At 25.5% G+C, this 16,874-nt stretch overlaps 1 long non-coding RNA gene across 1 annotated transcript in view; it reads right to left on the reverse strand.

The window, feature by feature from the left end:
* Window positions 1-7,853: 7,853 nt before the first annotated feature.
* LOC129608302 (uncharacterized) overlaps window positions 7,854-16,874 on the reverse strand; it is a 184,823-nt gene continuing 175,802 nt past the window's right edge. The window contains exon 6 of the long non-coding RNA XR_008696883.1: window positions 7,854-8,177. This is a non-coding gene — a long non-coding RNA (uncharacterized LOC129608302). The remainder of the gene's footprint in view (window positions 8,178-16,874) is intronic.

Genomic DNA, 16,874 nt, shown 5'->3' on the forward strand with positions numbered 1-16,874 from the left:
ATTTGAGAAAAAAAATAAATAAAGAATGCACTTTTTAGAATTAAATTGAAGAAAAATATTTATTAAAAATTACAAAAAACAAAAAAACGCGCAACTTTACATCATCAGTCAAAACGAAAGAGTTAAATGTGAAAATAAAAATTAAAAATTTTTAAATCAACTTCAAAACGCTCAGAATAAAGCAAAAACGAAGAAGAATTTTTATGTAGCGTTTGTGTTTTGTTTGTTGTTGTTTTTTTCTTATTTTATTTTTGTATTTTGTTTTTAATTCAAAAAACAAGATTTTCCACCTCGAAAACGAAAAAAAAAGGAATTTAATTTTTTTTTTATTTTTCTTTTATATAATGTGTACATACACACACACTCCTTTTATAATCTAAAGAAACTTCTAAAAAAAAAATTTTTTTTTTAGCTTTTTAACTTTAGTACCATTAAAAAGAACAAAATTTCTTATAAAAAAGTTACAAAAGGAATGGTTAAAAATGAAAAGAAAAAAATCTAGAAATGGGCAATCTTAATTTTTAAATTTGAAAATTAATTACAAAATTTTATTTTCTATTGGGGTAGAGGCGCTAGTAGCCGAACTGTTAACACATTTTCTAACTGTGAACTAAAATATGATTTGTTCTAGTATCCGAACACTAAAATTTTGTTGCCGAACACTTTTATTCTAGTAGCCGATCACACACATTTTCTTTTATTTTAAATTATAATTTCCGAATATCTTAACCAAATTTATAATTAAAAGAAGACAAATTGGTATAAAATTTCTTATATCATACTTCATATTGAAATTGAAAAAAGGAATATTCAAAAGCTGTGAACAATTGTAGAAACATCACCATTGGATCAATTAATTTTCCATCTGCCAAAAAATCAATTAGGACCGTCAATATTTCATTTTCATTTCTAGCACAAACTTAATAAACGATTTTATGTCCTCTATCAATTACAGTGTCCTAATCGAATTTTGTAAATGTTCGGGAACTAGTGTTTCTACCCTATCATTAATTTAGCAGCTTTAATACACAATACAAGAAGAAGTTTGAATTATAATAAATTTGACAATTTATACTTGTAAAAATGATAAACTTTGTAATAAACCAAAAAAATAAGAGACTCACTCATTTCGTGCATGCCCGATCTATTTATTTTGTGAAGAGAAAAATACTGAGTATAACGTACATATATTTATATTTCAATTTTATATAAGGTGAAATTTTCAAGATTCTGTCAAAATGTCAAGTTCTTGACCATATTAAAATTTATACATAGGTGCATACATAAATACATAGTACGTATCTAATATATTTAAAGAGAATCAGGAAGTTCTAAGTCCTAAGAAATGAGTACTTCAAATTACAAAAACATAAATTCGAAATATAAGATTTAAAGATTAAATATTATGACAATCGACTGAGAAATTTAAAAAAAATATTTTTTTAAATTCGAATAATAATTACAGAAAAATTTTATTAAAATACATACAACGTTTTACCCGTTGATGACCCCAAAAATTAAAACAAAATAAAACAAAAAAAATATGTTCATTTGTATTATAGAAATTCTTTTATACCTTTAATGGTAGATATGTGGTAAGAAAACATAAAATAAAGAAACGTGTATCCAACTATATCTGAACAAAAACTAAGAAAAAAAAAGAAGAAATAAATACAAGAAAAATATAATAAAAAATAGAAACAAGGGCAAAAACCTCATACCATCAACGTAACAGGTTGGTTACTTATATTATTATTGTATAATGTAAGAATTAAAAAAAAAATTTATTATAGTTTCTTACAGACACGAAGAAATATCTAATCCAATACATTTGAATGGAATTTCTATAATATTTCATACATAATATTTCAACCAACAAAAAAAAAGACAACACTGAAAAAAAAATACATTAAAAAATAATAAGAATACTAGTGGTTATGGTAATGATGGTTGAACTTCAAACATGTCATCATTTTACTATAGAAAAAAAACTAAAAATCTTTAATGTTACTTAACAGGAATCATTACATGCCTATCTTAACAGAATATTCAACAGTTTTCTATAATTTTAGTTACTAATAATGTATGTAGTACCATATACTTACATACATAGGCTATTGTGGATGGACTATGAGATGAAAATAGCAGAAACAGAAATTAAAAATTTTATAGATTCAAATGTACATGTTGCAATATACATAGGTGTGTAAATATTTTTTTTTCTTTTCTCTTCTGTTGTACTTGTACACTGTACAGTGCTGTTTAGTAATGTTACTATTCGTTAAAAAGAGAAAAAGATATTATATCAAGTAGATAAAGAAAAAGGAAACGAAATTAATAACGTGTAACCGGCGCAACTAGTGTGTTCAAAAAGATTTTTTACTATACTATATATACACGCTTTCATACATCAATATACCTAAGTAAAAATATTAAATCCACATGGGATTTTCGAACATTCTAATATGAATAATGCTTGCGTCATAAGACTAAAAAAAATAGTATACATGCTCCAATACATATCAACAATATATCCATTAAAATATACACAATATGTAATTCGAAATGTAAATATATGGCTATCCACACTAAAGTTATTATGTATATTTGCATACTTATATGCATAAGTATATTTCAATAAAATAACCTCATTTGTAAGTGTGAAATAAAAGAGTATAATTTATACAATCATGCCATACATTTTATTTTTCGAATGTATAATTCTTAAGAGAAATTTTTCGAAATATTTTTCTCTTTACATCCGGTTTTTATAAAATATGTATGTGTGTATGCGTGTAGAAGTAAAAAAAACACCTGCCTTTTATAAATTTATACACTGTACATTTAAGAATACAAATATCAAAATTACGCGTTTAAAATTTATAATTCACGCGTTTATCGTACGGTATGATTTAAAAACCACCACGGAATATACATACATACATACATATGTAGGTATTTTATAAAATTTCCTTAGGAATACGTATTTTAAATAATTTCAAACTGGAAGCACAAACGAGTTTTTTATGTAAAATAATTTGCATAATATAATTTTATATTTTTAGAGTAACTTTAAAAAAAATTCTCTTTATAATTTAGGTATCTCAATTTAAGAGAAAAAATTTCTTAAAATAAGGGGAAATAATTCTAAAGAGTACAAAAATAAAAATGAATAAAGTTCATCATTCATTTTATAAGATAAATAAATTCTCGAATTCGCCACATGTTTTATTGTTTTGTTCCTTTAAAAAATTTAATGTTGAATATAATGTTGTTGTTCATCTTTTTGTGAACGTGGTGAATAAAAAGAATTAAGTTTTGTATTAAAAAATTTGCTTTGTGATAATGAATGGTGAATATAAATGTAATGTTATAAATTTTACTGTTGCGACAGTAAATTTAAATTGTACTGTTATGAAAATTAACTTCATGAAATGAGGAATGTTAATTTAATATGACCACCTTAATATGTATATACATATGTAGTTATGTTTGTTATAAATAAATAAATTCAACATCATTCTGTAATCGATTAAATATTACAATATGGTTTATTTTTGCAGGAACTTTGAAATGATGAAAATACCTAAATATTTAGAGGGTTGTAATGTAATCAAATAGGCCAATTATTACACATATTCGTATGTAAATTTTAAAGAAATATGAGTTTTACTCTATGTTTCGCTAGCAACGCAATTCTCCTTCATGGTCACCGACGTTTCTGTCTGTTTGTATATGCAAGCGTGTATATTAAGTTCTTTGGAGCTAATTTTAATGAAATTTTATCTCAGCTATGACGCGAATTGATTAACTTTTGTGATAACTTTAATTCCTTTGCGCATATAAACGGAAATAATCAACCAATTTTCTTGAAATTGAATATTTCAATTAATAAATAATGAATCTAATGGCCACGGCTCGAAATTTTATATAAGGGACGATTTTAAATTTTTTATGGTATAATCTAAGTAATGGATTGATGGAATTTCTTGAAATTTAATATTTGCCTTCTGAATGTTACTGAAACTAACTGGCCAACTTTTCAGGAAATTCAAATAGCCAAAGCGCAATTTTATTACCGAAGAACCAAATTAAACAATAAAAACTGCGGTCGATTATGTGATAAGCATATATCATCTTTTTTGAATTCATTTAATATCAGAAATCACGCAAAAAAAATGTTAGAATTTAGAATTTTTTATATTTAACAGTGCAAAAAAATAACCATGTGATTTCTGTATAAATGAAAAATTATTGAAGAGTAAAAATAATTCAACATTTTTAATTTTTCTTTAAGAATTGCTCAAAAATAACATACATAAATATTTTTTAAACTTACGATAAACCCGGTAACATATTGGTTGAATGATTTGATTCATTAGAGAGTTTTACCTTACAAATATTCTTATGAAATTGAAACTAAAATGCATCGAAATTAAAATATACTTTTGAACATAATTTTAAAATCACTATTAATAATATTTCCATGATTATATAATGAAGTTATAAGTAGTTATTTTACTGGATTTATAAATTAAAAAGAAATGTAAGCATACAATAAGAATCTGAATATGTCGGTGATTATTGGCTTATTTGAATTTTGTAACTATGATTATTATTAACTATTATTATTATTATATATTAATAACTATTTTATAATTTAACTTAAAAGTTTTATAAAGAAATTATTGAAATACACTCCAACCACCTTCAAAACAACTTCCCCAATTAACTAATTATAAATTTACGACCACTGATTCTATGTTTTTAATTCGATGAAACTTTCGTTAAGCTCTAAAATTCCTAAATTATCTTTATTCAGAAATTTCTTTCAAATTTATAATCAAACTTCTTCCATTTATCGTTTATTAGGGTAACAATAAAAAGAAATATACTTTGTATGTACGTAGTAATCCGAAAGAGAACAATTTTTATTCCTTCAAAATAATTATTTTTCAACTTAATGACTATTTTAATGTTATGAATTTTCATCATTACTGTGTGAATCTTATACTCATTCAACTTCAAATTTTTTTCTTTTACATATTATTTGTGGTTCTTTCATGTACTCTTCATTAAATTCAAGTTACTCATGTAGATGTATTGTACTCGTATTGGTAGAGTCTTACAAATAAAATTGGTTACCCCTTTTCTTATTTTACACTGCAAATATTGTTGCAATTTTTTTATATTTTTATAAAATTATATAAAAAATTTGAAGAATATTATTCTCGAAAATGAGCACGTAAATTAATGATGAGTTATAAAATAATACTGTATGTATAGGAAGTTAATGAACCAACCAAAAAATATTTTTATCGTGATATTCATTATAATAGCTATAAATTTAGCTCTTTATATTATTATGCTTCAGAAAAAATGTGATAATTTAATTTTTAAAAAATTTTGAAACTTGGTCAACATTTAGTTTTGGAAACATTATACGAAATCACATACAAAATTATTTGAAAAATCAAAGCATATCTAGCAAATGTAAAATATTTTTTTACCTCTCCGTTTTGAAGTCATAACAAACGATGAGATCTAAAACAATACAAGAAATTGATAATTTTATTAAAAAAATCTTTAAAACAACCGTCGGTAAAATGGGGCCCATTCAAGTTTAAAATGCAACCCATCATTCTGCTTGCAAGAAAATAAATATTCAATTGCGACTGCTGAAATTTGTTCAAAAATTTTTAAGAACTGAATCATAGATATTATATAAGTATATAAAATTCCATACAAATTTATTGTTTGTCGAAACAAAACAATCAATAAACACAGTTGAAAATGTTATTTCTCCTTGTAAGTAGGTAATATAAGAACTGCGAGTGGCCTATATTCATACTCACATAGTACATATTTGAACATAACCCATAAAAGTTTGCCGCGGTTGCTTGCAAACATATTGCTGAATACCATTTTTAAGGTACTAGAACAGTGGAATCACAATATTTTTTCAAGTATAAAGTTTGTACTTCTATCATTTTTACATTCTATTTGGCAATACACTAAATGGCAGCAGTAATTCGTTTCCATATAATCAAAAGTTCAATCAAATGACAATGAAAAAAAATTTTTATTGTTAGAAATTTTTTGCTTTAAATAGAGTTTATCTGGCAACTTTATTTTATAGAAATGCAAATAAGCAGCCAACCATTTCAAAATATTTCAAAGTTTTTATTATTATTTTTTTTTTATTTTTTCTCATATTCTTTAATCTTTACGGAATGCATTACTCTGGTAATTTTTTTTTCATGAGCTAATAAATAAACTGGTTATAAAACATGCACACTTTTATACACAAGGTTTACTTAAATAAGTGGAATATAAATAGAGCAAAATAAAATTACAAGTGCAAGTGCAATGCCATTATTGCCCAAATCTTACAACATAAATACGACAGCATACATGCATTCAACTTACAAAGCATGCAATTCAACTTGACTGCAAATAATAATTAATGTATAGTGATATGAGATGAATATTTTTTGACAGTGGTATGAAATAAAATTAAAGGTGAGAAATGTATTTTTGTATATTTTCACGTCAAATATAAAGTTGTAAATGAAAATTGGGGTATGATGCAGACTACAAAAGAATTAAAAATGTAGCATGATTCAGTGAATCTAATTTTCGATAATAGTTTTCTCTAGTATTAGTTATCTTAATATAATTTCTTATATGCATAATCTTATATAGCGTGATGAAAAATAATTATAAATTTTAAATAGAAAAATAGTTAATTAATATTAACTTAGGTGAAAATAACTACAATAACTATGCCGGGATGTAATGGTGTGAATTTGCTGAAATTATTTTCTTGAGTTAGGATAAGAATGATCTCTAATCGAATACAGTTCTGGTGACGATATTTTCTTTAATTTTTTTCTTTCTAACAAAGCTAGTTTTGTAAATTCTTTCTTTAAAATTAAATTAATTGAATTTAAATTAAAATCAACTTCATTTAATTATTTTTAGCTAGATAATGTGTTCAAAATCTAATAGATATTTTAATTAAATGTCTACATAATTTGTATAATATGTTTAATACCTCATAGTTCAGTTAAAATCGATGTTTTTTAATCCAATATAATAAATAATCAGAAATCACTTGGAAGAAATGTAAATCATGTGCTTTAAAAATTATAAATTTACTTCAAATACAACCATAAATTTTGTATGTACGCTAATATTTTAATATTCATAACATGACAAGATGTAGTAGGTATGTAATTTATTTTCTATATGAATTATAACACAAAAATATTCTTTCGCATAACTTTTCTCCAAAGTAGTTATCAATCAAAAATATTTAACCTAATTTCACGAAAATAATTTTTGGGGTATTCTAAATTTGCGATATCGTTTGTAATCATTAAAAAATTAATTAAAATTATAAATTTACGAATGTATGTTAAATTCTCGTGGGATGTTGAATTTGGGTAAAGTTAGGATTTTATGTTTATTGAAAAAGTGACACGATAACTTTAGATCACTTATATAGAGTAATCTTAAAGTATCATAGGTTAAATGAAATGACGACAACAGCACACAGTTTAGTTGGATTCTTAAGTATAAATTTATCCAAATTAATTTAAGTTTAGAGAATTTTTAGGTAGTGTGTTTTAAACCTAACCCACAACTAAGCAGGTGAATTTTATATTTAATATTTGAAACTTATTTCCAAAAATATCATGCATGGTATTTAATAAAATTTTTTTTTATAATTGTGCCTATGTTATTGGAATAATTTGTGTTGAATTTAAAGAGCAATTATATGAATACTTGTACATACGAGTATTATAAATTATTTTTAAATTTAATTTTGAAACTGTGTTCATTAAATTACAATATGAGCGTATACTGAGAAAAATGAAATAAGAAAGTGCAGATGAAGGCAGATAAATAGAGAATAATTTAAATTGTAAATCGAATAATTTTTTATAGTAATATATAAAAATATTAATAACGTACATATATATAATTTTTGGCAATATGCCAAAGATTATTATTCCAAATGAACGACTGCTGTCTAGTTTTTTGATGTCTTGTTAGCTCTTATAAAATTAGGCGTTGAATAATTTTAAATCAAGAGGACGATCTTCTTTTTCTTTTTTTGCCATTCGACCATATAAATTTATGTTGTATTACTTTTAATCGTTTAGGCTTACCTAAAAAGAAAAATAAAATTGATTATTTAAAAATTTTAATATAAAAAAGAAATTATATTTTTGTGGAATATAATACATCTGCTTATAAGTATAGCTAACCTCTAAGTTTTGAAAATATTTCAAAATATTCAAATTTAAACAAGTTTCAACTTTTATATCATAGCCTTTACGCAAAATAAATTATTCGATATTATTTTATATTTGAAATAAATTAATTATTTACTATTTTAGGATCTAGACGGCAGAACAAAATGCAACAAGAAACAAGACTAGAATATGATGTCGAAAAATCAGCCTAATACAGCATATTTTAGAAATTGTTCAAAAAAAAAATTGTAGAAACAAATATTTAGCGTATTACATCAGTGGCTTCAAGCACAAACGACTTAAGTCTGTTTTAGTGATTTCGAGATAAATGCATTTAAAACTTTAAACTAAATTTTGAAAAAAGTTATGAAGTTTTTTGAACCAATTTTTTTTTTTGATCGAAAGATAATTAAAAAAGGAAGCGATTAACTCACAATCTGAAGTAAAACAACTAATAGCATTCTCGTAATTATGAAAAAAGAGAGATAGGCGGTTATACAAAATTTATAAAAAGCATTTTGCAAAGCATATCTCGACTTAGACTATTTGTGAAAAATTACTTTTGCATTTTCGTCAAATTTAAGTCGACTTAAGTTGTTGTTGAAAAACTGAAGATATGGTTTTAGGTGTCTTAAGTTATGTTGAAAAGGGGAAAAATATATGTATTATTTCTACATTGTTTGATTTTCACTTTTTTTTTCAAATCATTGTCATAAAAAACATAAATTGAGGTAAGAAATGAATAAACTTCAAGTAAATCTAACTAGTTAACACCTCGTCTTAAAATATAAAAAATCTTTGTATAAACTGTTCTTGTAAAATATTTTTGGAAGTCAATTTTTTGAAATCTGTGGTGCGACTCTTTCCACTTAAGAGAATTTCAAAAAGTAATTCAATTACAAAAAGGCTTCATTGTGCAACGGATCAGACAAAGTTGTTACATTATTGTAAAAATGAGCACATAAAGTAATTTCTAAAATGAGTTTATAAGTTTGGTGTTTGTTATCTCATTTTTGTCTTAACTCGAGTTAGGCGGTTTGTGTTTGAGGCCACTGACATAAATAAATGGTCATTATTTTAGTAAAAGCTATTGAAATTTAATGAGTGTTTACAACAGTGCTATAAAACTGCAACAGGTCAAACTATTGAAACTATAGTATTGAAATTTGGCAAAAACCAATTTGATAATATGGCCATTATTTTCAGTAAAATTTTAATATATTGTATGGGTTTGTATTGTAACTGCCATATGTGCAAAATAGCACTACACAAAAAAAAAACAAAAGGTCGTATGAAGCATTGGAACAATTATTATACAACTCCTACACTCATTCATTCGTATGGTTATCACAGAGTTGACACATACAATTCTAGGCACTCTAATTTTTGGTTATGACTTAATTCTTAAAAAAATTTGTTCTTTTGCGCAATCTGCGAACTAAAATTCTTTGACCTTGTACTTTTGTTTTAAACATTGTGCATTTCTTGACTCATCAACCAATATGTATAGTTTTTGGACTTTAATTTTTACAATTTTCACAATTACAAATATCACTATTTTTTCTAAACTGACATTAATTTGGAAGGCAAGTTTACTCTCAAGGAAAATTGGAAATATCTTAACAACTAAGATTATCAATCTAGTTTAGAATTTAATGTCGAAATTTTAAGTGTGTTCTATGATAAAAATTACTAATATGGCACTTCGCAACATTTGTTCAATTATTTCACATAGTTTTAAAATTTTGAATGAAATTATTAATAAAATTATTTAAAATCAGGTTTATTTACTTTATTTCCCCAAAAACAAAAAAAACCTTTCACAAAATCTCACAATTAATGAACTGCAATTAAAGATTACTAAAAAGTAAAATGCAAAAATCTCAAGCATTCTCTTTTAAGAACCTTTTAATTTTGTGTGGATTTTAACTTTTATACATCCTAATAATATTTTTTTTTATATGTACATAACTGATATATGAGTCTATATTATGTTAAGTATATCTTAATAGTCATAATAATAAATTATCTTAATATTACCTTTTATTTAATTTAATATAACCACTTATATTTTGTAATGAGTTACGACTCATCTTTTTAAATTTAAATTTAAATGTGAAAAAAGAAACAGCTATATAAGGATACATACAAAATATATATATATATATATGTATACATAGGAGGGAACAGTAAGGAAACAAACCAAAAAAAAAATAATGATTTCCTAGCCCATATTTTACTGTTAGCATATTATTTTTCTTCGTAAAGTAAAATAAATGCAAGACGAAAAAAAAAATACAAAGAATTATTATCCTTGAAGTTTGAATTAAGTATGAGTGAATTATTCTTACAGTCAGGCCCAATATGAAACAGTTAGAAGAGAAACTTATATATATACATACCTATTCATTCTACCATAGAGACTCTCTTGAATTTTATAAATGTCTCTTATTTTGTGGAGTAATTACTCATTTTTTTATGGATTTTAAGTAGCATAAAAAAACCAAAAAAAAAATTCTTAAAAAAAATTTTTCTTTTTCATTTTTGTTGTGTTAATTAATTACATTAGATTTTTTTTTATTTAACATTTTAACACTTACTTAAAAAAAATGAGGAAAAAAATTCGCGCATAAATCTTTATAAAACAATAAAAAGAGAGGGATCAAAGAGAGAATATAGAAGAGAATAAAATTGAAGAATAATTCGATTTTGGTTTGTTTAGGAAACCGAAACAATAAACGAAATTACCATTTGGTAATATTTTTACTGTTCCGATCTTGGTGCTCAGAAAATTTAAAAGTTTAATAGATAATATTTTAAAAATTTCTTTTTTGAATATTAGAAATTTACACAATATGTAAACCAACAGGGTCAATTATTGGCTTATAGGGGTATTATGCGAAATATTTGTGTAACTAATGAGATCTAAAACTGTCGTTTTTCAATGCTCATTTAAAATTTTTATAATTAATTTAAATTCAAGTATAACAGATTAGAATTAAAGCCACAGAACGTATGAGAATTAAGCAAAATATAGGCAAAAATTTTAAGTAATTTATTCAAACTGCACAAATAATTATTGCAATTACCACTTCGCCTTAGCTAGAACAGTATATTTGTGTACTTGAAATTTTTAAAAGTTACAGGTAAAATTCCTAAATCGATGGTCCATTTCAAGAATTCCAAAATATATAGTGGAATCCTTATTTAATAAAGCATTGTATTTGAAAAACAATTGTTTTCAAATTAAAATTTCAAAAATATTCTAGTATTATGAATGTAAATATTTTGTTCAACTAAAACTGCTTTTAAATTGAATTATTATTTGCTTTATAATGCACAGCCAAATACAAAAACTTTTAGACATAGGGGGAAAAAAAATGTCCGAAAATTAGTAAGAATTTATAAATGAAATTCTGTTGCATTTTCCATCAAGTTTAAAGCAAACCTCGCGTTTACTCTTTTTTGTATGAAAGACCAAAATTTGTTTATATTCAAATTAAAAAAAAAAAAAAGCATGATAAATAAAAATATTAAAAATAAAAGGATAATAAAAATTTATTTCATAGCGTTTAACACACTTTTGTTGGTTTGATTGTAATTTTTCTTATTTTTCTCATTCAAAAGGACAAAAAGTGTACATATTTTATGTAAGTGTGCGCTTAGATATACATAGCAGATTATAAATAATTTTATATAAAAGCTACCCACCTCTAAATAATGCAGCAGGAAGAATGGAAACACAAAAAAAAAAAAAAACAAAGAATAAAAAGTTTTCGCTTTAATAAAGGGTTTCGGTTTTTCTTGTTTTTTTATTTTTTATTTTGTTTTTTTTTTTAAATTTGTGAGGACCAAAGGCGATGGCGTGGCATGGTATGGTTATAAAAAATACCAAAACAAAAAAAAAATAAACTGAATTTTCATTTTATAACCATCATAACTTTGTTTAAATAACAAAACTGAAATCTTTTTGTATAATTTTTACAAAAATAACCATACATCGTATGCTAGTAAAAGAGACAGGACGAAAATAATAAGACTGTATAATATTGTATGTATATATATGAATTATGTAATGAGCATATAAACATAGACGTGTACCGTGCTACGGTTTTCTTTACTTTTGAACTAATTAACAAAATCCTTTTTTTTTTTTTCTCTTTTGTGACCCCTTTCGAATTTTGTTTTTCTTTCTTACATTATCGTGTATGTATACGTGTATATTTTTGTATATGTATATATATAATTTGTATGTGCGATTTATTTATTTTAAAAATTTTTATAATTTTAAAGTTGCGTTTCATTTTTAAGTAGACGAGCGATTTTAAATTATCCATTCATTTTTAATACACATTTCATTAGCATTCTTTATAGATACCTAAATTTCTTTTTCAAATTTTTTTCCGATTATTGTAATCAGCAGCTTCCAAATGCAAAGTATATTGAATAAAATAATAAAAAAAAAATCTGATGTGGTCAGCACATAACCGACCGCATTGTGCATTGTCTAGTTAAGTGAAAGTGTTACAGAATATTATAAAAATGCCTGTTAATTACCTCTTTCCAATTGTTAGGACATTAGTAAGCTTATAATTAACATACCTAGAAAAATGTAAATTTGGCTCTTAATAGAGTTTCACTTTGTGCCACCCGAATTCCCTGAAATGCTCGTCCGTTAGTTTCGGCAACAACCAGAACTCAAATATCAAATTTCAAGAAATTCTATCAATTAGTTCCGTAGATATGGTGAAAAATGTAAAATCGGCCCGCAGATTAGTTTTCGAGCCCTGATGTTTCCAAAAAATTTATATGTTCATTGTTTTAATACGAGGAATTCATATATTAAATTTCAATGAAATCGGTTGATTATTTTTCTTTATATACGCAAAAATGTATATTTGGCCCGTAGTAAACGTCTAGTTGCTGACGCCTGATTTCTTCCAAAAGTTAGGAGGTTTTGGGGCCGGTCGAGCGAAGCTTATATATGAAATTTCAAGCAAATCGGTTGAATAGTTTCTTCAAAATGTTCAAAAATGTAAAACAGGCCCGCTAAAAAGTGCAGTTCCCGAAGCCTGATATATCCCAAAAGTTGATCAATCCGTGCCATGGTGGAAATAAACTTACATATAAAATTTCATAAAAATCGGTTCAGTAGAACTTGAGATACACGCGTGCACACACAGACCGACAGACCGACAGGTTCCTAAAAATAGCTTATTTACACTTCCCTTGGAAAAGTGCGTTCCCACCGAAAACTCGATATGCAAAATTTGTTGCATAACCTACCTATTGTATACACAATACGGTCGGTAAAAATATATAATCAATGTGAAATTTAAAAATGGTTATGTAAAGGCCGCAATCGCGATATCGAATGAAAAAAAGTAAAGGTTTCGCTAACATAACGAAATTTGAAAACGAGACCTTTACTCTTTGGTTTTTATAAAATTTTAAAGCAATTCCCGTTTCGCTAAAATAAGTTGCTTAAAATTGAAATTTGGTATATTTTGTTCACCAAAAATTTGGAAGTGGGATGGGGTAGAAAAACAAATGTTATGTTACATGTAATGTTAACGTATACATAACCATAGCGTAACTGAAAATAAAAATAATTTTCATTGTTTCACACTCTGTTACCTATTTGCAGCACTTTTGAACGACAATAAGGCAGTAATGTTTGTTTATTGCGCTGATTACAATTCCAAAAAAGAAACTTTTCCCAATCGGCAATATAAGCAATTTACACTCTAAAAAAATCACACACAGAAGTCATAGTATCGTTAACCAAGTAATTGAATTCTGTTGGGTAGTTGCTGCAATAAGGCTCTGCACCATTTTTTTTAAATCATTCATTTGCACGTAAAAATCAGAGAAATATTACATTTCACACATTTCATTAGATATAGTGAAGCTTGCAACATTCTATTCAAGCCAGCAAAGGAACATTCAACGCACAATCTAATTTCTTATTATATTGGTTTGGGAAATCAAAACAGGATGTACTCGTAAGTTACGTTTGATTGAACAAAATTTATAATATATGTATAACAAAGCATTAAATGGCATTTTTCCTTTAAAAATCGTGTATATTTCATTGTTTTCAAGGATATGTCGTACGGCCCCTTGTTAATCGTCAAATTACTTCACTGTGCTTTAATAAATCAAACTAAAAAAACAAAGAAATTATAAAATTTTCTTTTTCCACCTTACACTCGTAAATCTTTGCATTTTCTTTTCTATTATAGAAATCTTCTCTTATTTATTTTAATTTTTTTTTCTCGCTTTTTCGCTTGTCTCTTCTTTTCTTCCCTATATTCAATTTCCATATACACACATACAATAGTACATTTATATGTTATACATAAAATCTAATATGATATACGAGAAAAGGATTAAAGTTTGATTTTCAAAGAAAACAAAAGGATTACAGTAAAGAATAACACCATCATATCAAAAAAAAAAAAAAGAAAATGGAGTAAAAAGAAAGCATAAGCAACAGTAGCGTAATAATGAAATAAAAATGAAAACATCTGTTCGATAGGATTTTCTTGAAAATCATGAAAGAAAAGAAAAAATCAGGAAAAAACAAAATTATAAAAAGAAAGCAAAAACAAAAGATAGGAATGAAAGATTTAGTCCTCAAACTTCCTGAATCAAAAGATGGAGGAAAAAAAATATGGTGAAGTGAAAAATATTTTATATTCATGCTATAAAAATTTTTATAGGCCCTAATTTTACTACTTTGAATGCACATATACACACATTATATAAATACAAAAGTTATACGCACAATAATGCTCATACAGGTATTTTAGACCTCTAGGACATTAAAAAAATGAAAAAAACATTTTAGGGTAATTCAAAAAATGAAAAAAGAAAAATTATTTTAAGGACCTTATCCTTTTTTTTTTATGTTTTAATTTTCATTTCTATCTTTTAATGAGACATTACTATTTCTACAGTTATTATACATATATTCTTGTAGATTTATGTACATAGCATAGACAAGTGTATAATTGCACGCACATAAAATCATTTTTTTTTTTGGGACACAAAATAATAACGATTAATATGGGCCTAATAATCCTTAAAAAAATTTTCTATCCTTTCAAATTTCATATAAAATTTTCTAGTCTTATAATTTTTATTATACAAAATAAATAAAATACACAAACATTCAAATAATTTTATACGTAAGATTCAAAAATGTGTGCATTTCACATTTTAAATTTAAACACTTCCAATTATAATTTGGAATAATAAAATTTTTTTTTGCTTGTACAATTTTAATTTAAATAATCATAATAAAAATTGTGACAAAGGTGAACGTGATTACGTAATTTTACAGATTTAATTACGTAGTAAAAACAACTACATACGCATAATTTATAACAAAATAATTATAAACAAAATGAAAAAAATTGAAAACTAGATACTTTTTTTGTATACGACTCTAGTACAAAGTAAGAAAAAGAAGTTTTTTTTTAATTTGCGATAATGAATAATATAAGCAACAAGTTCAGGACTTGAATCAGAAGGGTTTTGCACTTACGCGTAATAGAGAATTTGTAAATATTTTTTTGGTTCCATTAGAAAAGTTTGAGGGGGAAAGTTATAATTTGAAAGATACAAATATTTCAATGAATTAATTATTATTTTTAATCTAATTAAATTATATTTAGTCTCTACTTTAAGGTCTTGTCCTAAAACTGTATTTTATAACAACATATATTTTGTATGCTTTATTATATTAGACGATTGCTTAATACAAGTATATCGAAATAAACATCACTTAGCAAATAAACGTGGCTATCAGTAACTATAACTAAATCGTCTTCATTTACATATGGAAAGGGAAAGGAAATGGAGAAGAAGAGGCAAAAATAATATTGGTAGATTTAATTTAATATTAATAAGCAAATTAAAAATTAAACAACCAAAACGAAACGCGTAACATAAATAAAGAATAAATTAAATAAAATCAATGCTACCGCATAGTCTGGCCTTAAGCACTTTCTTACTTATGTTCGTACAAAAACCAGACGATTACAAGTTAGCTTAGTCCGTACTATAACGTTCCGCACTATGGCGCGAAACTTTAAAAAGTTCGACCGACCGTAAGTTACTGGGTTTCTCCCTGTAAGAAATTCAACCAAATAACACCGAAGCAACCACATTTCCCACCACAAGTTGATGAATGAAAACTATATCGGAAACCACACAACGACAAAGAAGCAACCTGAAGTCCAAAAGCTTAATCCCACACTCATAAGGGATTAGCTAAACGGATCCGATCAACGCATATCACGGAGAACAAAACAAAAAAAAACGCCTTTACACAGCCTTAATATGATTTTTATCAACATTATGAAGGCGAGATCAAACTTGATATGTATACTCTAGAACGTGCCTTAAGAAAGCAACAAAAAGATGTTTCGCGACATAAGGGTCATTTAATCCCTGCACCACCTCATGACAAAACCCAGTCCATTTTAAATGCTATGCTAACAAATTTTTTTCAAAAAAATTTTTTACTTCGTTACAAAAAAAGTTTTTACTTCGCGCAATTCAGAAAGAAGATCTGAATAAAATAATTTTAGTAGAACGTTC

Source organism: Condylostylus longicornis, unplaced genomic scaffold (genome assembly GCF_029603195.1).
Source record: "Condylostylus longicornis isolate FDR11 unplaced genomic scaffold, ASM2960319v2 ptg000004l, whole genome shotgun sequence".
NCBI lineage: Eukaryota > Metazoa > Arthropoda > Insecta > Diptera > Dolichopodidae > Condylostylus > Condylostylus longicornis.